The 25,111-nt window shown below is 42.6% G+C and overlaps 1 long non-coding RNA gene and 1 other non-coding gene across 3 annotated transcripts; both read right to left on the minus strand.

Moving 5' to 3' along the window:
• Positions 1–3,833: 3,833 nt before the first annotated feature.
• On the minus strand, positions 3,834–25,023 carry LOC143682594 (uncharacterized). 2 transcript variants are annotated; one of them, XR_013175189.1, is made up of 4 exons: positions 24,942–25,023; positions 9,052–9,258; positions 6,096–6,169; positions 3,834–4,223 (listed from the first exon to the last, which is right to left on the minus strand). It is a non-coding gene; the product is annotated as an uncharacterized LOC143682594 (long non-coding RNA). The 2 variants fall into 2 exon arrangements; XR_013175190.1 differs by having other exon boundaries at positions 5,987–6,169.
• Positions 7,004–7,110, minus strand: LOC143685396 (U6 spliceosomal RNA). The gene has a single exon (XR_013176632.1). It is a non-coding gene; the product is annotated as a U6 spliceosomal RNA (small nuclear RNA).
• Positions 25,024–25,111: the final 88 nt, after the last annotated feature.

Here is a 25,111-nt window from a genome sequence, read left to right on the forward strand (position 1 = left end):
TAGTTTGAGAAATAGAAAAGGACCAGCTAAGTCTCTGACACTGAATTACTGTTCAGGTGGAATTCAGGGACAGCATGCTGACTCCTACAGATTTCACATGAAGGTACAATGACTCGTTGTCAGTCACCCCAGGCCTGCCAATCACGAATGTAGTGCGGAATTAAGAAATTCTATTGAATTTCTAGGTACCCCGTGATTTACTAGCCAATGCCACAAATCTCTGCAAATCATATAATTTTGACGCCTGCTTTGAGTGTGCTGACTATTAAAATAGCCACATTTACCCTGTCTTTGACGATTAAGTGCTGCCACCTGGCTTCTGCCAGCTTGGGATCCAGTCATCCCATTGTGTTTAAGGATTCCAGCTCAGTGACAGCAGTTCCTACACTAATATCTGACCTAGAGAGAAGTGCAAATACAGAGCTCTTCAGGGATGATGGCGCTAGTCACACAAATTTATTTCTCACTGTTCTGGTAAAAGGTGCATCCTCCAGACATTCCTGGGGTGTAAGAGTAGGTTTTGCATGATAAATCCACTCTAACATTCCAATCTTTCTAAGCCTCTGGATCCCCTCATCTACATTATACCAGGGCAGTTCTGGTTTCAACCTCAGGTAATGTAGGCCACCTTTTGATCCATGTTTCAACCAACCATCCAAACAAACTGTTAATACCTTTTCTAACCCCTTGAGCTATAACATTAAATGCAAAATCTCTGCTTAGTGGGCCCATATCAACAAATTTAGCCTAATCCAGCCTTATATTCCTGCCACCAGTATCCCACACCCTTAAAATCCATTGCCACACATCTTCCCCTGATTTCTGTCTCTATAAATTGGAAAAGTCACTCTGTTCTTTTTGAGTATAATGTACCTCTTCATGTGTGATATTTTGTACCTCACCTTTAGGGACCTGTTGGGACTTTAGTCTAGTTATAGGTCTGGAAGAAATGGGGCATGGTGGGGGTGGGTCATGAAAAGAATTAGAAATATCTCCCAAGTCGTTTGCTTCAGGGCAATCATTTGCAGTTTCATCTGGTGAAACAGGATTAATCACTCTAGGGCTAATCCCTTCAGGTGGAGGTTGGGTGGCCAACTCTTCAAGGCAGGCTGGAGGTGGGGTGGTTATGTCTTCAGGGTAGACTATTCCAGGGTTATCTAGAGAAGACTCAACATGACCTAGGGTTTCAACCTCACCCCCGACACCTTTATCAATCCATATATCACTATCCCATTTTTCAGGTCCCACTCCTTTCTCATCAGTGCCCTCACTTTAGTGGGAGACACCATGCAACATGGAGATTTCAGTTTATTTTGTAAAGTTGCTACTGTAACGATAAGATTCTGAGTCTGATTTTCAGAGATCTCAAGTCTCCAGCTACAGGAAATAAGATATTCCTTCAGGATACTGGTAGAAATGTCTACATCTTTCAGACAGCACTTAAGCTTCTCATTTGAAACCTTAAGCCTATCCCTTTCACCCCTTAATGTAGCCAGTGTATCTAACAACAACCAACCAACACCTCTATATGTCTTATTTCTATAAAACTCTGTAAAGATGTCAAAAACATTATCCCCCAAAGCCTGGCTTCATACAAGCGACAAATTAGGAGAATCGAATGGTGATGTTTTGACTATCTCTTTTGCCAACTCAATCCATGGATTGGGACTGTTATTTTGATTATGGGAATCAGAGTCCTTAGTGCCTTTGAGTCCAGTCAGTGTAGAAAACCATTCATAAAGATCCATTTTTAAGATTCTGTTTCTTAAGAACTACTCTTGGTACCAAGTTAAATTAGTTAAGGTTCTCTAGAGAAACTGAATCAACAGGAAACACTCACCAATACAAAATTTATAAAAGTGTCTCATGTAATGGTGGGAAGGCAGTGTCCAAAATCTGCACGGCAGGCTATGAAGCCAACGATTCCAATGGAGGGTCTGGACGAACTCCATAGGAGAGGTTCGCCAGCCAACGCAGGAAGAGAACCTGTCTCTTCGGAATCCTCCTTAAAAGGCTTCCAGTGATTAGATTAAGCATCACTCATTGCAGAAGACACTCCTCTTGGCTGATTACAAATGGAATCAGCTGCAGATGCAGCTGATATGATCATGATTTAATTCTATGAAGTGTCATCATCGCAACAGACAGGACAACACTTGCCCAACCAGACGAACAGGTACCACCACTTGGCCAAGTTGACCCATGAACCTAACCATGACAAAGTTTGTTCAAGAACATGCTATCTAAATAGATAAAAGTATCTTGTCACAAGTTACTTCTCAATTTCAAGAAAGAAGAGTAATTTTACAGTGGAAATACCTGGCAGTCACAGCTTTAACTAAGTGTCCAAACTTAACCTCACCCCTAAGGAGCCAAGCTGACATCATGGAATTCTGATGAGAAGCTCTGAGGAGACAACGTCACTGCTATAATATTCCTGCCCCAAAGTCATCACTTACCACAGGTATAGCTTGAATCAAACTGAGAGGAAATATCAGACAAACTTAAATTGAAGAACTTTCAAAATAAATTGCTTGGGCTCTACAAAAATATCAAGATCCTGAAAGACTAAGTCTGAAGAATTGTTCTAAGTTAACAGAAACTAAAGATAAATTCATGCAATGTGTGTTCCTGGATAAGATCCCAGACTGGAAATAAATCATATAAAGGACATTGTCGACATAAATTGAGAAATTTGAATAGGGACAGTAGTATTGATTTTGCTCTTTGTGCTCTGAATATGAAAGAATGTGCCTGTTTTTTAGGAAAATACACTGAAATATTTAGAGAGAAGCAGGAGTGATACCCACATCTTCCTGTCAAATCCTTATATGTATAGTAAATTTGACAAAATGTTAATAGTTTGTGATTTGGGGGGAGGGCATATGGAATTTCTTTGTACTAAACTTTCAACTGTTCTCTTAGATTGAAATTACATCAAATAAAAATGGAAATGAAATGAGTCCTTCTGAGTTTAACACCACACTATAATTTACTAATTTATTAAGTGCAAGGTTGACTACCCAAATATTACTGGCTATTTGTCCATGAATGCTTTGAGGCTTTCTTGAAATCATTTGTCTCAAATCTCCGGTTGCTAGAATGTCCTTAAAATTCTTCTCTGGTGTTTGGAATCCCTCCTAAAAGATAATTTTCAAGTTCAGAAGAATCTCTATATTGAGGAATTCTGGTACTTTTGAAAAAAATCAGTGTAATTTACATCACAAACACTGACCAGCAGTGCAAGAGGTAAAAGGCCAATAGAGAGAGTTAACATTTTTATTTTTCTTTTACTTGAAAAATGTTCCCATTCTGGCTGCTCTTCCCATGTCCAAGGGAATGGGGGGAAGATAGTTCCATGGAACGTGAGAGAAAAAAATCATGATGTGGATCCATCTTCATTTGTCATGACTCCCAACACTTCCAATGTGCCCATGTTCCTCTCCAAGCCATGGATTGTGAGCCTTTCATTCTGCAAACCTCAGCTAGAGCCCAGATTCTCACCGATAGCTGGGTCGAGGGAGAAGTGAACCAGTACTCCCTGGAGGGTAGAAGAGAAGAGGGAGAGGGAGAGATAGAGATGAGGCTTTAGTAGGAAGAATAGAGGTTAGAGGAAAATAGAGCTCTCAATGGGTGTGGGTGTTGTGTTATTCAAGGTTCCCTAGTGAAACAGAGGGAAAAGGAGATATTCGTAAATAATATGAGATTTTATACGAGTGTCGAACACAACTGCATCTGTGCATGAGTCCAAATTCCATAGAGCAGGTTGTAAGCTGGAAATTCCAATGAAAGTTTTATTTTTTTAAAAATATTTTTATTGTCAAACCTTAGCAAACAAACATACACACATTCTTGACATACAAACATGTTACACATGATGTACAATCAATGGCTCACAATATCATCACATAGTTGTGTATTCATCACCATGATCATTTTTTTTTAACATTTGCATCACTTGAGTAAAAAAAGAAAAAACTCATGGTGTACCATTTCTCTTAACCTTCCCTCTCATCGATCACTAGTATTTCAATGTACTCAATTTATTTTAACTTTATTTCTTCTATTATTTGTTATTTTTATCCATATTTTTTGAGAAGCAAATCTTGCAGTTTTATTACGCCATTTTTTTTTACAATTTTTATTTTTCTTTTTCATAGCATAGTGGGATATTCATCATCATGATCACTTCTTAGAACATCCGCATCAATTCCTGTGGATTCCTTAAAAAGAAATAAACAGAAAACAATTCATACACACCATACCCCTTACCCCTCCCTTTCACCAATCACCAGCATTTCATTGTACTACATTTATTTCCATGTTTTCCCCCTATTATTTATTTCTTTTTAATCCATATGTTTTACTCATTTGTCCATAAGGTAGACAAAAGAAGCATCAGACACGAGGTTTTCACAATCACACAGTCACATTGTAAAAGTTATATCATTATACAAACATCTTCAAGAAACGTGGCTACTGGAACACAGCTCTACAGTTTCAGGGACTTCCTTCCAGCCACCTCAATACACCATAAATTAAAAAGGAATAGCTCTATAATGCATAAGAATATCCTCCAAGATAACCTCTCAACACTTTAGAATCCCTCAGTCACTGATATTTTATTTTGTCCCATTTCTCTTTTCTACCTTTAGGTCAAGAAGGTTTTCTCAATCCCTTGTGCTGAGTTCTGGCTCATCTCATGATTTCTGTCCCACATTGCCAGGCAGGTTTACACCCCTGGGAGTTACATCCCACATACAGGCATAGGGCACTGAATTCACTTGCCATGTTGGCTTAGAGAGAGAGAGGGAGGCCATATGTGAGCAACAAAAGAGATTCACTGGGGGTGACTCTTAGACCTAATTTTAAGTAGGCTTAGCCAATACTTTGCAGGGATAAGTTTCACAGTGTAGAACCACAGGATCGACGGCTTGGTTATCAATACATTTATCCCCACTGCTTGTGAGAATAGCAGGAATTCTCCCAATGGGGAAGTTGAATATTTTTCCCTTTCTCCCAATTCTCCCAGGGGATTCACAAATACTTCTTTATTAATTGCCCTAATCACTCTGGGATTTATTGGGGCATTATAATAACATGGACAAACAAACAAAGCCTCATACTCTATTCAAGATTCCATGTACTTACGGTGTTCAATTAAGTTTATCATACAAGTCAAATTAGGAAAATCACTAGCCAAAATATAAATTTTGCACAAGACAAACATTTCTCCCTTTGGTCTCACACAGAATTTGAAATCTTAAAATATGGTGATATCACCCTTTACTGTCTTCTGATATACCTCAGTCCTATCCTGATCAGCTTCACTCACATCTCTACTTGATATCTGATCACTTTTTCAACTTTTTTAACAGTCCAATGAAGGTTTTTGATGAGTTCTCCAGGAGCAACCAGTTGGCTAAAGTAGAGATAAAAGTTGTCTCTTCTAACTACTGCAGTCACGATTCCTCCCTTTAAAGCCTTTAACTGATTGTGGAAGGCACTTCCTTTAGTTGACTGTAGATGCAACCAGCCACAGATGCAATCAACTTACTGATGATTTAAGTCCACAAAATGACTGGCAGTACCAGTTAGGCCAGTGCTTGATTGACGAGATCACTGGGCACCACCACCTGGCCAAGTTGATACATGAACCCAACCATCACATTCCATCCCTCTTGACTTGGCACCTATACACAACACCTTAAACCATAGTTAATCTCTAAATAAAAAACAGACTTTTTTTGCCCAACAATACTCAACTGTCCTGGCACAGTCCCGCTAAATCTCTCCAGAATAGGATATAAGTCCTTGGGTAATATTCACTCTTAAACTTGATATCCTAGAACTTAAATATTATGGCATAAACAATGCAAATTATGTCATTTGATAAAGGGATAAGATAGGGAAGGAGACAAAGGTACTTGCTCTATTTACTAATACAAACATACTCATAACAAAAACAAAGAAGAAGTATTCATACCATCATAGTCCTCGATTCTATAACTAGTCACATGGTGGTTGTTCATATTTATCACTACCTTCTTGCACTACTGATTCCATGTTCCCTTTACCCTCAGCAGTTACCTCACCTGCCCAGGGTTCTTTGCTTGGTGGAGTGACCAAACCTTCATCCATGAAGTTTCTGGGCCATAAGAAGTCCTGCCTGGATTAAAAAGATACCTTTATTGAGAAATATCTACACACATAGAGTCCAACCATATTATACAATCAATAGCTCACAATATCATCATATAGTTGTTATTCTTCACAATGATTATTTTTAGAACACTTGCTTTATTCCAGAAAGAAAAAAAGAAACAGAACTCGTACATTCCATACCCACTACCCCTTCTTCTCATTGACCCACAGTATTTCAATCTACCCATTATTTGACTGTATCTTCCCCCTATTATTTTTTATCCTTATTTTTTCACTCATCTGTCCATACCCTCGATAAAAGAAGCATCAGACACAAGATTTTCACAATCACAGAATCTCAGTGTAAATGTTTTATCTTAATACAATCATCGTCAAGAAACTAGACTACTGGAACACAGTTCAACAGCTTCAGGTACTTCCCTCTAGCCACATCAATACAAAATAAACTAAAATGGGATATATATAAAATGCCTAAGAATAACCTGCATGATAGCATCTCAACTCTGTTTGAAATGTCTCAGCCATTGAGACTTTATTTTGTCTCATTTCTCTCTTCCCCCTTGTGGTCAGGAAGGCTTTCTCATTCCTATAATTCTGGGTCCTGGCTCATCCCCAGGATTCAGGTCCCACATTGCCAGGGAAATTTGACATCACTGAAAGTCATATCATTCATAAGGGAGAGTGAGTTCACCTGTCAAGTTGCCTTAGAGAGAGACTTGCCTGGATTTTGTTGTTTTTTCCTTTGAGTTTAATCACAGTGCATGGTAGTAACTAAGAGGTGCCCCAGGGGATCTTCTATATTACAGTAAAACTCTTCTTTAACTTTATTGTGTACTTTTAGTCCTATTTCCCCTTCATGAATTTGCCTGTCATCCCTGTGTGGGGGCCATGCTAATCTTCTTTGTATCATTCCAATTTTAGTATATGTGCAACCGAAACAAGCACTCCGTTTCACCTCGATAGTTAGGATCAACCTCTTTGCCTATTGATTCACATGCCTGAGGAGCCCAGTGTGGCCAGGTGGCTGTATTAAGTTCCATTTCAATGGAATCTTCATTGTGTTTCTTGATGGAAGCACGCATCCTTTTAGAACTAAGACCTGTAGATTAACAGGGCTTAAGATTTCAGGGAGAGAAACAAAACTTTTCTAGTGGACCACTAGGGGCAATGGTGAGTGTTGCCCCTCCCATTTTTACCCCTTGATTCCTGGACCCATGAGTCCTGCTATAGGAGCAACAGCATCATAAGGTAGACTCTGAGTCAGAGCATACACACCCTCCTGAAGAACACTGCCCCAGCCCTGCAAGGTATTAACACCTCATTTGCACCATAATCAAGTCTTCAAAAGCCCATTCCACCATTTTAGAAATCCCCTTGCTTCAGGATGATGGGGATCATAGTAAGACTAGAGAAGTCAATGAGCATGTACCCATTTCACTCCATTTGTCATGAAGTGGGTTCCTTTATCAGAAGCAATGCTGTGTGGAATACCATGATGGTGGAGAAGACATTTGTACGTCTGTGGATGGTAGTTTTGGCATACGCATTGCATGCAGGGAAAGCAAACCCATAACCGGAGTACGTGTCTTTTTCATTTAGAACAAATCACTGCCCCTTCCATGGTGGAAATGTTCAAATGTAATTAACCTGCCACCAGGTAGCCAGTTGATCACCTTGGAGAATGGTGCCATATTGGGGATTGAGTGTGGGTCTGTGCTGCTGGAAGACTAGGTACTCAGCAGTGGCTATAGTCAGGTCAGCCTTGGTGAATGGAAGTCCATGTTACTGAGCCCTTGCATAACCTCTGTCTTTAGCACCACGAGCCCACAGGGCAATGACAGGAGTGGCTGGGGAAACAGGCTGACTGGAACTCACAAAAGGAGTCATCTTACTCATTTGATTATCCACTCTGCTGAAATCACCCTCTGGTGGGCATTCACATGGGAAACAAATATTTTCATGTTTTCTGATCCACTCAGAAAGTTCTACCCACATACCTCTTCTGCAGACCTCTTTGTTGCCAACTTTCCAATCAGGTACCTTTCAGGACCCTGACCATCCAGCCACACTATTAACAATAGTCCATGAGTGAGTTAAAAAATGCATCTCTTGGCAGTTGTCCTCCCAGACTAAATGAACAACCTGGTACACTGCTTGGAGTGCCACCCACTGGATGATTTCCTCTTACTACTGTCCTTTAGAGACATCTGAGAAAGGGGTTACAGTGCTGCGCTGTCCAGTTCTGGGTGGTGTCTACCTGCATATTATGCAGCATCAACTGTAAACAAGGCCCGATTTTCTCTTTCTCACTAAACTGACTGGGAAAGTGTCTGGACTGAGAAAGAGAAGGTAATGCAACAGAAATGGTGTCCATGGGCATTTGGGCTACTTCCTCATGTAACTCAAGTGTGCTTTCAGGACGCACTTTCTCCCTGCCTCATAGGTACCACTTCCATTTTATGATGGAGAACTGCTGTGCATGCCCAACTTTGTGGCAGTTCAGACAACACCAGCCCGAGACAAGTAACTCAGGTCTTATGGTAACTTGGTGGCCTTTGTTGTGTTCAATCTCTACCAAAGCTGTTTCTCAAAAGAATAGTTACCTGCAGAAGACGGTAAGGCTTTGCTTCAAAAACCTACGGGCCTGTGTTGTGATTCTTCTATAGGGCCAAAGTCTCTAGACAGCACCTCTATTTGCCACTGACATTTCCAGTACCATTGGATCTGCTGGAACATATAGACCAGGTGGCAGAGCATCTCCATTAAGAGGAAAGAGAGGGGCTTGGAGGAGATTCACCCTTCATCCTTTGTTTTTTTACAACACCTCCCCCCAGATCACACTCTGGGGCCCCCACAGGCCTAGAAGCTCTACCAGGCAGGTGTTACCTCAGCTCTTCTTTGGGGAGGACCGCACAGCTGCCCAGCTCTGGGAGGTCTCGTCATATCCAGGTTAGGTTCCCCTGAATCCTGTATACAAGGTTAGCTTCTTCCCTTCCTGCAGCCAAGTCAGAGTGATGGTGGCAGGGAGGAGCCAAATGCAGAGCCATTTGAGGGTGTGATGACCTTTAGGTTCCTTGTCAGGTCACAAGGAACCTGGGGGGACAGATGCAGGAAAGGGAGAGCAGAGAGATCAGGTGAGGGCAGACCCCCCCCTTTTGTTCTTCCCCACGATCTCCCAGTCTTCCTCCACACACCAGTGCTTCCTCTCCCCCAGCCCCCAGAACTTCCAAAAGCCTAGGCAGAAAAGAGTCAGATTCCCACAACTGCCTCCAAGAAGTCTGTCCTCAGGTAAGCACACCTCCGTTCCTATTGCAGGTTCAGTACTGGCCCCATGGAGGTCCCTGGTATGTGTGGAGGCCCTCCTGGAAAGCTTTTCCTCAGATACCTGCACAGCTCACTTCCTCACCTCTTTCAAGTCTGTTCAGATGGCACCTTCTTGAGGTCTGCCCCGAGCACCCTATTTAAAAGAGCTGCCTCATCCATTACCTCGCATGAATATTCTGCTTTGCATCAATTTGCCCCTCTATATGTTCTATCACTTTCCAACATACTGTGTAGGTTTCTTTTTCCAAAGATGGCTAAACAGTTTCTCACATCCCACATGCGCTTTTGCAGTGTGACCTTACCATCCCCTCATCCAGAGATCAGGCCTGAGGAGCTTAGATGGAAAGACAAAGCTCTGCTGTACTGATGCCCACAGTCTGACAGGAAAGACAGACATAATAGTAAGTTACATGGCAAATATTTCCATTATTGACTGTTGGGTAAACCCCAACAATCCCAAAAAGAAAACAAGGTTTTCTTGTCTCTTCTTCAGTGGGTGACAGGCCCCGCTGGCAGCTCTTCTGCACCACATGACAAGGGCTGGGTCTGCAGCGCCCAGGCCTGATGGTCTGGAGCCACAGAGAGGTCTCTAAAGGCAGGGCTGCCATTGGTGCTGCCTGTGGGGAGTCGCCAGGGCTGTGTGCTGGGGCATCTAAGCTCTCCTCCACCTGCGGCTGCACGTGGCTTTGTAAAAAGGAATTTTTATAAAGCTTAGCAGTAGCTAATTTTTCCTGCTTAATTTAGCTATTTACATATATTTTAGCTTCTGAATAACAGAAATATCCAGCAAAAACATTTGTGTCATCTTATATTCACTGCTATACATTTGGTGTGAGTTGAAAAGAAAAGAGTTATGGGTCCCATCAGGCTGAAGATAAACAATCCTGGCGCCAAGATTACTTGTTGTAAAACTGTTAAGAAACGCTTGTTGTAAAACTGTTCGTTATCTGCTTTTTTGCAAAACAGCACCTGTGACCCATGCTCAACCCCCACCCCCCTCATCTTACCCCTTAAAAAGCTTTTGCAAACTCAGGCTCGGGGCTCTCTGTTCCTGCATGTTCAGTGAGCCCCACGCATGTGTGGTAAATAAACCCCTTGCGTGTTGCATGAGAGAACGTCTCTTGGAGTCCTCCTTTGCATGGCAAAACTCTCGAATTCTTACATTTGGAGGTCCCACCGAGATCGGCTCTTCATAAGGGGAGGCTCCAAAAGCTCTTTCTCTCAGGGTAAGTGAGGCCTTTTTGTCTGAGGTGCGATTGCTTAGTCTGTCAGACTGGCAGTGACTGTCGGAGAGTCACGTGAGCACTCCCCGACCGCAACCGACAGACGTGTCCAGGGGTTGCAGGTCACTCTCCTGAGGGATGCCTCGGGATTGGGGGACCTCCGGGGACGCCTGGAGGCTTCCTACAGGGCCGACTCTGATTCTGTTTCCCTTCTGATGGGGGACACTCGATCACAGTCATCAGACCAGTCTGAGCTGTGTCTCTGAAACTGTATAAATGTGGTGTGCCAGCTCTGTGTGTGTCTGTCTGTATTTGTGCATTGGGAATTGTTTTTGTTTTACCAAAGATGGATCAGGGAATGTCGACTCCACTTTCTCTGACCTTAAGACACTGGTCTGAGGTCAGGGAAAGAGGTCAGAATCTATCTCTTATTGTAAAGAAAGGCAAATGGCAGACATTCTGCTTGGCCGAGTGGCCCTCTTTTAACGTGGAATGGCCTCGTGAAGGAGCTTTTCATCTACCCTTAATTCGGGCCGTCAAATCAGTCATCTTCCACCCTGACCCATATGGCCACCCGGACCAGCAGCCCTACATCATGGTTTGCCAGGACCTGTGTGAAAACCCACCTCCATGGGTAAAGCCGTTTCTTACTCCTCTTGGTCAACATGACTCTCCCTCTGTACTTCCAATCAAGGAGCCGGGTCCTTCTCAAGCTCCAAAACTCTATCCTTCTTTGCTTCCTGCAGTCCTACCGGAATCCCAATTGGATCTACTCTTCTTCGACGCAGGTCCTTCTTCCCCTCTTCCCTACCCTTCAGCTCCGGTACAGGACCCCCCTTCTCTTAGCTCACCTTCTCCCTCCTCTAGTTCTCTCTCCCTGCCCTCTTCCATTCCCTACCCGCAGATTCACCAACAGACGATCCCAGATGAAACAGGACCGGCACATAGTACACGAATCAGACGAGCACTAAACCCATCTGATGTGGCGGTCACTCTCCCCCTCAGACTGTACGGGCCTCCAGTGGATGATGGACACGGGGGAGAAATGCCCGCTCTGAGGCATTTCTGGCCCAATACTGGCCCTTTTCCTCCTCTGACTTATATAACTGGAAAAATAATAACCCTCCTTTTTCCGAGGCTCCCACTAGGCTGACTGGATTGGTGGAGTCCCTTATGTTCTCTCACCAGCCCACTTGGGATGATTGTCAACAACTCCTGGGGACTCTCTTCACCACGGAGGAGCAAGATCGGATCCTACTGGAAGCCAGGAAGCAAGTTCCTGGACAAGACGGGAGACCCACCCAACTCCAGCATGTCATCGATGATCGGTTCCCGCTGCGCCGCCCTAATTGGGACCTGAACACCCCTGAAGGTAGGGAGCATCTGTCCATCTATCGCCAGACTCTAGTAGCGGGTCTCCGAGCAGCCGCACGCCAGCCCACCAATTTGGCCAAGGTAAAAGAGGTTATTCAGGGAGCGGACGAATCGCCCTCAGTCTTTTTGGAAAAACTAATGGAAGCATACCGTAGGTGTGCTCCCTTTGACCCTCAATCAGAGGATCAAAGAGCCTCAGTGGCCATGGCCTTTATTGGCCAATCAGCTCCAGACATTAGACACAAGCTGCAGCGCTTAGACGGGTTGCAGGACCTAGCCTTGCGAGATTTAGTCAAAGAAGCTGAAAAAGTGTTTTATAAGAAAGAAACAGAGGAGGAAAAAGAACAAAGGAGAGAGAGAGAGAGAGGAAAAAGAGTTGGTAAGAGAGAAAAGAAGAATGAAAGAATTAACAAAGATCCTGGTCACAGTAGTTGAAAGAAACACTGAAGGTAGAGGACGAGCTGGAGAAAATCCCTCAGGTCAGCGTTATCGTACCCCCCTTAGTCCAGACCAGTGCGCCTACTCCAAAGAAACTGGACACTGGGCCAAAAACTGTCCGAAAAAACGGAGGGGTACTAGGCTCCCAAATTGGCAACAACCGGCCACGTTGGCTTTAGAAAGTGAAGACTAGGGGAGTCAGGGCTCGGCACCCCTCCCTGAGCTCAGGGTAAAATTTAATGTGGAGGGGGTACCGATTAATTTTAAAATCAACACGGGAGCAGTAGTGTCGGCCCTCCAAGAACCTATAGGCCCGCTCTCTACAAAAAGGTCCTTAGTGCGGGGAGCAAATGGCAGTCGCTACCGCGCCTGGACTACCAAAAGAACCATGGACCTGGGGAAGGGGAAGGTTCAACACTCCTTCCTAGTTATCCCTGAGTGCCCTGCCCCGCTTATGGGAAGAGACTTGTTAACTAAACTAAGGGCGAGAATCACCTTCAATCCTAAGGGGCCAAAGGTGGAATTTTTAAACCCGCCAGTAAGCCAACCTGTAATAACTGCCCTCACCTTGCCAGTTGAGGAAGAATATCAGCTGTACGCAAAACCAGAACAGCTCCAAAGTTCTGTTCCTCAGGCCTGTCTTGAAGAATTCCCTAATTCCTGGGCAGAAGTTGCCGGGTTAGGGTTGGCAGTCAATCAGCCCCCAGTAGTAGTGACCCTAAAGCCCACCGCCTCTCCAATTCGGGTAAAACAATACTACTTAAACAAGGAAGCCCGGGAAGGAATCAAGCCCCATATAGAGAAATTCCTTGGCTTGGGAGTACTTAAGCCCTGTCAATCAGCCTGAAACACTCCCTTGTTGCCAGTCAAAAAGCCAGGGACTAGAGACTATAGACCGGTGCAAGACTTATGAGAAATAAATAGCAGAGTGCAGGATATACATCCTACGGTGCCAAATCCCTATAACCTGCTCAGCACTCTCCATCCTGAAAAGACTTGGTATACTGTGCTTGATCTAAAAGATGCTTTCTTCTGCCTGCCCTTGCATAAGGACAGTCAACCCTTGTTCGCTTTCGAGTGGATCGATCCAGAGACGGGATCCTCGAACCAACTGACTTGGACACGCTTGCCCCAGGGGTTCAAAAACTCCCCCACCATTTTTGACGAAGCTCTTCATAAAGACTTAAGCTCCTTCAGAATTCAGCATCCCAGAGTCACCTTGCTACAATATGTGGACGACTTACTGTTGGCAGCAGACACTAAGGAGGATTGTGAGTATGGAACCCGAAAACTGTTAAGTGAGCTAGCCGCACTGGGGTACCGAGCCTCGGCCAAAAAGGCCCAAATCTGTAAAAGGGAAGTAATCTTCCTGGGATACACTCTTAAAAATGAAAAGCGATGGCTCACCGAGGCTAGAAAGAAAACTGTAACACAAATACCCCCGCCCATGACCTGAAAGCAGCTACGAGAGTTCTTAGGGACAGCGGGATTCTGCCTGTTGTGGATCCCAGGGTTTGCAGCCCTTGCTGCCCCATTATACCCCTTGCTCAAAGGGAGCACTGATTTCCAGTGGGGAATAGAACAGCAAGAAGCCTTCGACAGCATTAAAAAGGCGCTCCTGTCAGCTCCAGCTTTAACCCTCCCAGACGTGAATAAGCCTTTCACACTCTACATAGAAGAAAGAAGAGGCGTGGCTAGAGGGGTCCTAACACAGGCTTTAGGCCCCTGGAGGAGACCAGTGGCCTATCTGTCCAAGCGATTAGATTCAGTTGCCAGCGGATGGCCGCGCTGTCTCAAGGCCATCACGGCAGCTGCCCTCCTGGCAAAAGATGCAGACAAACTCACTCTAGGACAGAAGCTGACCATAATAGCCCCTCACACCCTGGAGAGCATAATCTGCCAGCCTCCAGATAGATGGATATCAAATGCCAGAATTACCCACTATCAGAGCATCCTCCTAGACAAAGGGTGACTTTCGGGGCCCCATCAGCTTTAAACCCGGCTACCTTGCTCCCGGATGAGACTGCGGGACCTGTGTTGCACACCTGCCAAGAGATATTAGCTGAAGAGACCGGAATCCGCAGAGACTTAAAAAACCAACCATTACCTAACTCAGAGGTAACCTGGTTTTCGGACGGAAGCAGCTTTCTCCAACCACGGTAAGAGGCGAGCGGGAGCGGAAGTAGTCAGTGGGACAAAAGTTATTTGGTCTTCTAGCCTCCCGGAGGGAACATCTGCCCAAAAAGCTGAACTAATTGCCCTCACAAAAGCTCTAGAATTAGCAAAAGAAAAACGAGCGACTATCTATACAGATAGCCGTTATGCCTTTGCTACTGCCCACGTACATGGGGCAATTTACCAACAAAGAGGGCTATTAACCTCAGCTGGTAAAGAAATCAAACACAAAGAGGAAATTCTTAAACTCCTGGCAGCAGTCATGCTTCCCAAAGAACTAGCCATTGTCCACTGTGCTAGCCACCAAAGAGGCTCGGACCCAATAACCATGGGTAATAAGCGAGCAGATGAAGAAGCAAAAGCAGCAGCATTAAGGGACCCTGTAAACTTGGTCCTAATAACCAAAAAAACCCAGCAACCCCCTGAAACACTATCTGAGGTTACACCCCAAGGAGAATCGGAAGCCCTAGCTTACATACAGCAGGTCCACCAGCTCACTCACCTGGGGACAGGGAAACTACAGCAGCTCCTGCAAGACCAGAGGGAATTGTACCCTCTGGCAGCCTCAAAAAGAAGAGAACTGGCAGATCGCATAGCTAGGGAATGTCAGGTGTGTCAAATTGTGAATGCCTACCCCACCAAAGCTCCTAACGGAAAAAGACTAAGGGGAACTCGACCTGGGCAGTTCTGGGAAGTCGACTTTACTGAAATTAAACCTGCAAAATATGGACTTAAATACTTACTAGTTTTTATAGACACCTTTTCAGGATGGGTTGAAGCCTACCCAACTAAGAGAGAAATGGCCCAGGTCGTAGTCAAGAAGATTATGGAAAAAATTTTTCCCCGGTTCGGACTACCAAAGGTAATAGGGTCAGATAACGGACCTGCATTTGTAGCCCAGGTAAGTCAGGGTGTGGCCAGGATATTGGGGATTGATTGGAAGTTGCACTGCGCATACAGATCCCAAAGCTCAGGACAGGTGAAAAAAAAATGAACAGGACGATTAAAGAGACCCTAACCAAATTAGCTATAGAGACTGGCTTGAAGGATTGGACCATGCTCCTGCCTTATGCCCTGTTCAGGGCCAGAAATACCCCCTCTGCTCTCATGTGTAATCTAACCCCTTATGAAATCTTGTATGGAGCGCCACCTCCAGTCAAGAACATGTCCTCCATTCTAGAAGTTAATAATTCCCTTCATACCCCCTTGCTTGACAGGCTGCAAGCCTTAGAAAAAGCCCAGCGGTTCCTGTGGTGGCAGCTCTCCACCTCCTACCAGCCAGGGGACAACAGAACTCCGCATCAATATCAGGTGGGAGACTTCGTCTACGTCCGCTGCCACCAGGTACAGACTCTTGAACCTCGCTGGAAAGGACCGTATCAGGTTCTCTTGACCACCCCCACGGCAGTCAAGGTTGATGGTATCGCATCCTGGATCCATGCATCTCACCTCAAACCTGCGCCTTCGCCCTCTGAGTCCCAATGGAAACTGGAAAAGACTGACAATCCTTTCAAATTGCGGGTTCGTAGGGCTACTACTCCTTCTCCTTCTACCCCCAGGGGAACCCAATTCCAACCTGCATAAGCCTTGGAAATGGACAATAACCAGATGGAAAGATGGGAAGGCTATAAAAACTTGAGAGGGAGTGGGGGAACCTTCTTTTCTAGTAGCCCCTTGTAATCTTACTATTCTGAGGGACGACCCCTTGCCCTGTTGCGACCTAACCCCCATTTACCTATGTCCCGCATCCAAACCAGGTCTAAAGTAGGCATGTAACACTGGAATTACCCCTTGTGTATCTACAAAGGTTTTTAATGGCTCTGCCAACTATTGTGTGTTAGTTTCTATATACCCCCGAATTCTCTATCATTCAGGGACAGACTTAAAAACTGCACTATTAAGCCAAACCAGATACAAAAGAGAACCAATCTCAATAACTCTAGCAGTCCTTATGGGGGTAACTGCCGATATAGGCACAAGGACTGCTGCCATTGTACATAGCAATCAACAAACCAGTCAATTACAGGCCGCAATAGATCAAGAGTTAAAAGAAATAAAAAGATCTGTCTCAGCCCCCCCAGAATTCTCTAACCTCCCTTTCAGAAGTAGTTCTGCAGAATAGGTGGGGACTTGACTTACTTTTCCTTAAAGAGGGGGGACTATGTGCAGCCTTAAAAGAACAGTGCTGTTTCTATGCGGGTCACTCTGGTGTTGTTAAAGAGTCCATGACAAAACTCAGAGAGCACCTTCGGGAAAGACAAAAAGAACGAGAGGCGCAACAAGGATGGTTTAAGTCTTGGTTTACTAAATCCCCCGCTATTATCTGCTCTCGCTGGGCCTTTAATTGTGTTACTTTTAATAATAACTATAGGACCATGTATTCTAAATAGAATTATACAGTTTTTACAAAAACAGATTGGAAGTGTCAAATTAATGCTCATCAGACAACAGTACTCAGTATTAAATAACCCAGAAAATCTCTAAGATTAGAGATATATACGAAAAGGAGTGGGGAATGTAAAAAGGAATTTTTATAAAGCTTAGCAGTAGCTAATTTTTCCTGCTTAATTTAGCTATTTACATATATTTTAGCTTCTGTATAACAGAAATATCCAGCAAAAACATTTGTGTCATCTTATATTCACTGCTATACATTTGGTGTGAGTTGAAAAGAAAAGAGTTATGGGTCCCATCAGGCTGAAGATAAACAATCCTGGCGCCAAGATTACTTGTTGTAAAACTGTTAAGAAATGCTTGTTGTAAAACTGTTCGTTATCTGCTTTTTTGCAAACAGCACCTGTGACCCATGCTCAACCCCCACCCCCCTCATCTTACCCCTTAAAAAGCTTTTGCAAACTCAGGCTCGGGGCTCTCTGTTCCTGCATGTTCAGTGAGCCCCACGCATGTGTGGTAAATAAACCCCTTGCGTGTTACATGAGAGAACGTCTCTTGGAGTCCTCTTTTGCATGGCAAAACTCTCGAATTCTTACAGCTTGGCTGTTCCCAGATGATGCCAGTTTCAAGAGGCCAAGTCAGAAAACACAAGACAACTTGGGGCAAGCCCTCAGAAGTGAACAAGTCACCTTCCATGATCCCCAACTGGGTGGTCGGACATGGCTGTGATATCCTAGTGCAGAAAGTGGGACTCTGAAAGCCCCAAAATTTGGGCCCCACTGGTCTCACAGTGTTGGTTGGGCACCTATGCCCAGTACCCTGGAAATCCCTCTCCAAACACGACTCCTCAGGCCCTGAACCAACCCTTTCCATGCTGATCCCCTCCCTGGCTTCTTCCTCTCTTTTTTGGCCTTGAACCCCCTGTTGTCCCTAAAGCCTTGCTCTCTTCTCTTCCCCAGGAGCTTCCTGTCCTTCTTGGACCTAATGCCTCAGGTCCCGTGGTTGGACACTCAGCAGAGGAGGAGGAGGCGCTGCCCCTCTAGAAGCAGCTGCAAGAACGAGAGATTCAGGAGGCCTCGGTCCCATCCCCATGGTTGAGGGGTGGGTATTGGGGCGCCCAGTATATGTGTTGGGTCCACACAGGACCTGGGAACCTACTGGTATGGCCTGGAGACCTCACTCTGCCCAAAGGCTAAAGTCCACGGACAGCCAGTGGGGAGAAAATATCTGCATCAGCATGGATATTGGGAAACACTTCAGAACCCAAACTTGACCTGGTCCAGCTGCGGGTACCTGAGGGAGACCCTGGGGAGGTCCTGGCTGAGGAGGTGGAAAGGGCAGTTGGGGTCTGTAGGAGCCACCAGTTAAAACAAGACCTGCAGAATTTGTTGGAAGCAGCTGGTCTCAGGATGGCTACAGGAAACTGTGGAGATTGTTATGTAGAGCAGTCTGGGAGGAAGAGAATGTTTACCCCAAATGGTTATGTTAAGTATGAAGAACACTGAAAGATAAGACCTTTGCTCCCTCAGGAAATGCATGCATGCCTATTGACATCCTGTGGTATATAACCAAGATCTGGTTAAGAATAAAATTGTCTGAAGTCTGTCTGAAGTCAACTCAAGCTTCAAATCCCCTGAGCCCATCTGTGTCTTTCTTTCTTTCTTTCATTCTTCCTTTCTTTAGTTCTCATCATTCCTTAATATCCTTTGAGCCCATTTCAATAAGAAGCAACATTTGGTGCCCAACGTGGGGCTCGAAGAAGAAGACTCCAAATCAGTATTAAGGAACCAAGGAAAAGTCTCATTAGAGGCACGTGTGTCCAGCCGATAGAAGAGGACTCAAGTCATATTGGTAAAGTAAGCATTTTCCTTGGATCATCAGGGTAAAGGGTAATCATAATAGGCAGCTGGAGAAGTATGTGTGTGTGTTAAAGCTACTGGGGTGCCTGTGAAAACATCTGAATTAGTAAGCTTATTTGATCTCATTCAAAAACATTGTTTTTGATTTCAGCCTTAAGGCCATAATGTTTTAAATCTTAAGTAATGGAAATTGGTTATGAAGGCTTTGCAGTGAACATAACAAAATGGGAAAAATATTCCTGTTTCTCTTTGGTTATTGTGTTCAGTCAGGCAATGAACTACCTGGCTCATGCTTTGTCTTAAACTCTAAGTTGTGTTTCTTCTCAATCTCCCACTGCCCCTTCTTACCCTGTTTGGACAGTTTCTTGAGCTGGACTCGGCAATTGGTGCCCAAACAGGGATCTAATAAGGGAACTCTTAAAGCTTAAAGTGAGGAGACGCTCCAGGGACATCCACTACAAATACTACAGGTGGACCTTTGTGAGTTGAGCAGTGGCCCTTATCTATAGAGAGGTTTGAGGCTCTGACTCGGTTGATTTGGGAACAGTTTGGAATAGGATGTTTAGAGGAGTTTCATGGTTCTTGGAATTCTCCAATATTTATTGCAGGAGGGATGTCAGGAAAATGGAGAATGTTGACTGATTTGATAAAAGTTGATACTGTGGTTCAGCCTATGGAGTCATTGCAGCCTGGCTTGCCCACACCAGTTGTAATTTCTAAGAACTGCTTTATTATGATAGATTTTTAAAATTGCTTCTTTGCTGTGCCTTTGGCAGAGCAGAATAAAGAAAGATTGGTTTCTGGACTTGTTATTGATGGGCTGCCTTTATATAGGGATTCATGTACACCTGAGTCAGAGAGTATTCAGTGAGAAAGGTGTCATACCAAATGGGAGTCAGTGCTCATTGATGGTTCCTGTGGCAGGTTGGTCCCCAAGGGGGTATGTGGTTCGGGATTGTAGTTCTGACTCAAGGTGTTCTGTTAGGTTACCTTTGTTTAGTCTGAATGATTATTCTATGAGATTTATACCAATGCTACAGGTAAAGTCTTGTGACGGAGAGTGGGAATGGTAGCCCCATCTTCTTTTGTTGGCTTAAATTCTCGACAAGCAGTGGTTTGGAGACTGGCCATGAGTTTAGCTCCTATCCATACTTTAAAAAGAAATATATTTTAAGAACTTTAAAACTAAAAATTCTTGTTAAAAACTATATATTGATAGTTAATGCATATTTGAAACATTAACTAAAGTATTTTAAGTATTTAACATTATTCTAACAAATTTAATTTTGATGGTAATTATGTGTGGTAAAATATTTGTTCAAAGTAATGATTTAAATATTAAAGATGTATTTTTATTAATAGGAAAACAGAATAGTTTTATCCTAAAATGAATAACTATTACTGAATGAGAAAAATATAGGACAAAGCCTAAACAAATATAATAAGTGCCTAGGGTTTATAAAAATGGAAATTATGGTTAAAATCAAGAAAGATTTAATGAGTCTAAAATGACAATGTTTTCTTGGACTCTTAGGCTGTTCTAATGAAAAGATATAAAAAAATTTTTTTTCTAAATAATTAGTTAAAAAGCAAAGAGTCTGTGTTTTATCAAAATAACTTATGTTAACTTTTATCATGCTGTTATCTGTATAAAAAATACTGATTTTTCTCCTGGGTATCATCATACTGGCAAAAACTGCTTTTCTTTCCCTAAACCAGGTGGCTTAATCTATTAATCTAAGTACTATTACTATAAATGAATCTATTACTGGCTAAATCATATTCAAATCATATAAATACCTATATTCCTTTAAGCCAAAATATCTTAAGGCTTTGTCCAGTCTTTTTATATAAACTACATATGTATAAACTAAATTTATCCTAAAATAACCATGGCTTATTTTGGGAGCAGATCAGATTTGAGGACTGAATGCAAGGAAAAAATATACTTGTAGAGTCTTTTGTTCACCTGATGTTGCCATTACATGCAACTGACGTTGCTATCACATGACCTTGGTAAGAAATAGTTAAAAATGTACACTCTAGCTGAGAGGACTGGCTATGCCCCCAGAAGGAGGTATACTTTAATAAAGATATCTAGGTCCCAGGAAGCTCCTCTTGGTCCCTAGCCAGTTCCCAGAGGACCCAACTGGGCCCGGTCATGTAAGCAAATCAGAATTTGGCCACTATTGTGAGAAAATATCATAAAAACTGCATGCAATAAATTCAAAATTAGCAAAAATGCACAACCAATTATAAAGAATCTACATTCCTGCATTCCTTTTCAATCAATCCAATGAATTCAATTTAAAAAATCTGGTCATTTACTATGGCTACAGGTCACTATTGACACTGCTTTCATTTTTGCTACCTGCCACTTTAGGGATTCCTAATTACATGTTACAAAACTTGTTTGATATTTTACAAGGAGATTCTGATTTATTAAGTAAAATGCAGTTAACAGCTGCAGCTGAATAAGAGTTACAATTAATTGAACAACGCATTCAAAAAGGACAGCTTGTTCAAATAGATCTAAAAAAAGCCTGTTAATTTTATTATTTTCTTTACCTTGCAATCTCCCACAGGCATATTTTAGCAAGACGGTGTTTTAAAATGGATTTTTTAACCAAACAATTGACAAAAATGTTTAAATACATATTTGCAAAAGATTATTTCTTTAATAGCCAAAGGTCACCAAAGATATTATCAATTAAGAGGTCATGATCCTAATCGCATAGTGTGTGATCTCACAAAGGAAGAGGTTCAAAGTCTATATATTTTCAATACCTCTTGGCAAATAGCATTGTGACTTTAATGGACAAATGAATAATCATTTGCTATGTCAAAACTTTTACAATTTTTAAAAATGAATGCAATGGATTTTGCCTAATATAGTTCCAGCTCCCCCGCTAGCTATTACTGTCTTTACTGATGATAATATTAATGGGAAGGCTGCATATGTCACCCCAGTGGAAAACAAGTTAGAAAATGCCTTATACCTCAGCCCAGCATACTGAATTAGCAGCTGTAATTCAAATATTGCAAAGTTTTCTACAATCTCTTAATATTGTTTCTGATTTTGAATATGTTTGCCAAACAGTTAGTTACTCACATTGAGACAGCTTCTTTGTTTGAAAGAGATGAACTCTCCTGAATGCTTTTACATTTACAAACATTAGTCAGAAGTCAAATTAGTCCTCTTTCTATCATGCATATAAGAAGAGCTCATACCAATCTTCTGGGTCCTTTGTCATTGCAAAATCAGTAAGCAGATAGACTTGTGAGTTTAATTCAAGATCCCACAACACTTCACAAATTGACTGATATCAATAGCAAAGGGCTGGAAAAGAAATTTCCATCTTTATCTAAACAGCAAGCTCAAGACATTGTCAGGACTTGTCCCACCTGTGGACCTTTGAATGCACTCCCATTTGCATCAGGGGTTAATCCTCAAGGTTAAATTATGGCAAATGGATGTTACTCATATTTCATATTTTGATAAAATGCAGTATGTACATGTTATCATAGACACTTGTTCTCATTTCAGCTGGGCTACTACACAATCTGGAGGGAATTTCTGCCATGTTAAATCACATTTACTTAATGCTTTTGCTGTTATGGGATGCCCTCAATCTATTAAAACAGACAATGGTTCTGCTTATACAGGAAAACAATTTCATAAATTTTGTACTACTTTTAATATTACTCCTATCACAGGAATTCCACATAATCCCTGAAGGCAAGGAATTATTAAATAAGCAAACTGGATGCTAAAGTCTATGCTCTTGAAACAAAAAGGGGGAGATGATGATCAGGATGATGTTATGAAAATATGTACACCAAAAGATCAATTAGCAAAACCACTGTTTACTTTAAATTTTTTATGATTTATGGAAACCAGGAATGGTAAAGGTGTGGGGGTAGGGATTTTGCTCTTGTCATTGCAGATGACAGAACTCTTTGGATTCCCTTGAAGAGAATAAAACCCAGACATGTCAACCCGGATGAAAATAACTAAATGGGTAATGTATATTATAGGACATATAACTTTAATTGCTGAAGGTCAGGGACATAGTCATACTTACTGGGTTTATATTCCTAACCCACCTCTGCTGTGGGCCCTAACATGGGCCAATCCAACTTTACCAAAATAATCTGAAAACACGTTTAGGATTCCCAGGTCCAGTAAGAAGAAAACTGGTGTCAAATTTAATTCTTCCAATTTTAGAAAGACCTGTATGCATAACTCTATGGAAACAGAGGATACTTGCCTGTTAGATGGGAAAGAAAGTTGGAATGGATAGCAGTTATGTCATATGGATTGAGCAGTTATCATAATTAATGATTCCTGTGGAATTGTAAGAAATGTGGCCCCTGTGGGGTCTCCCATCTCTAACTTGAAGATAACTGAGATTATATGGACAGGCAAGCTAAACCAGAGTTTAATACATAGAGGATGATTTCTGCCAAAATTTGGGATGATAAATACATTAGTCAGAGAAATTTATGGGAAATTTTCCTAGGACTGGGACCATTTTTTATAGCGTATTCTAGTAACTATAACTTCTCTCTAAATAACCACCATAAACACTATATACACACAGGAAATCAAACTTTTAATTGTGAGAATTATTCTCTATTCACTTGTCTCCAAGCATTTATATTGCAGAAAAATGAGATGATTGTAGCAGCAAGGAGAAGAAGAGGTATTTGGCTGCTGGTGCAGATGTCAAGATCCTGGCAATCCTCTCCAGAAACACAAGTCCTGATCCATTTGGCAAAAGAATATCTAAAAAGGACTAAGAGACTAATTGGACTCATTATTGCAGCTGTCATTGGAATCATTGGAAGCATCACAGTGGCTGCAGTCACTGGAACTGCATTGCATCAAAGTATACTGATGCAACATTGTTAGAAAAACACCAGTGAACTGTGGCATAGACAATCTCATTGATGAGCAAATTAATAATAGACTAAATGATATAGAAATGACATTGGTTCATATTGTAGATCAAATGCATAATTTAAAGTTTTTACAAAGTTTAAAGAGTAAATGGAATGAGAGCAGCTTTTGTATTACCCCCTTTTAACATATAACCTATCTGAAATAGAATGGGAAAAGGTAAAAAGGCATCTTTTGGGGCTTTCAAATAGTTTAAGTCCTGATATCTTAGAATTACAAAAAAAAGGGTATTAGAATTATCTGAGAATAATTTACATGTAGCCTATGGAGGCAATGTTACACAATCACTTACCCAAGAGCTAAAATATCTTAGGTTTGGGGCTATTTATACTCTTTCTCTTCCTCCTCCGCTGTGTTAAACAATAAATAATCAAAGTCAGAGAGTTTGACTGGCAGCCAATGATGGGTAAGACCCTTCCTTCAGAGCCTAAGGGCAACCTAAGACAGGCCCGGTCACCTCTGCTTATAACCACCCTAAAAATGTGATTCTTGTTTTCCTCCACTTATAAAATAAAAAGGGGGAAATGTAGGAGCCATGAGTTAAAACAAGACCTGCAGAATTTGTTGGAAGCAGCTGGTCTCAGGATGGCTACAGGAAACTGTGGAGATTGTTATGTAGAGCAGTCTGGGAGGAAGAGAATGTTAACCCCAAATGGTTATGTTAAGTACTAAGAACACTGAAAGATAAGAACTTTGCTCCCTCAGGAAATGCATGCATGCCTATTGACATCCTGTGGTATATAACCAGGATCTGGTTAGGAATAAAATTGTCTGAAGTCTGTCTGAAGTCAACTCAAGCTTCAAACCCCCTGAGCCCATCTGTGTCTTTCTTTCTGTCTTTCTTTCTTTCATTCTTCCTTTCTTTACTTCTCATCATTCCTTAATATCCTTTGAGCTCCATTTCAATAGGAAGCAACAGGGGTCTTCTGTCCTTAGCCCCATGGTCACCCACCCCCTGGCCAGCTCTGCTCAAGATCCTGTCTGGGAGAGAACGGGCTGTGCCCTGAGCCCTGCAGAGGTGCTCACCTGGGGGTTGGACATCAGTGGAGGCAGGAAGAGCCTCTAGGCAGCCCTGGACTCCACAGGCGACAGGCTCGGGAGAACCCTGAGACCTGCTCTGCCTCTGCGGTCTCCGCCCACACCCCTCACTCCCAGCATCTTAAAGGAAACTCCAGAGGGTAACAGAAAAGTAGAAG

Source organism: Tamandua tetradactyla, chromosome 5, assembly GCF_023851605.1.
Source record: "Tamandua tetradactyla isolate mTamTet1 chromosome 5, mTamTet1.pri, whole genome shotgun sequence".
In the NCBI taxonomy this organism is placed as follows: domain Eukaryota; kingdom Metazoa; phylum Chordata; class Mammalia; order Pilosa; family Myrmecophagidae; genus Tamandua; species Tamandua tetradactyla.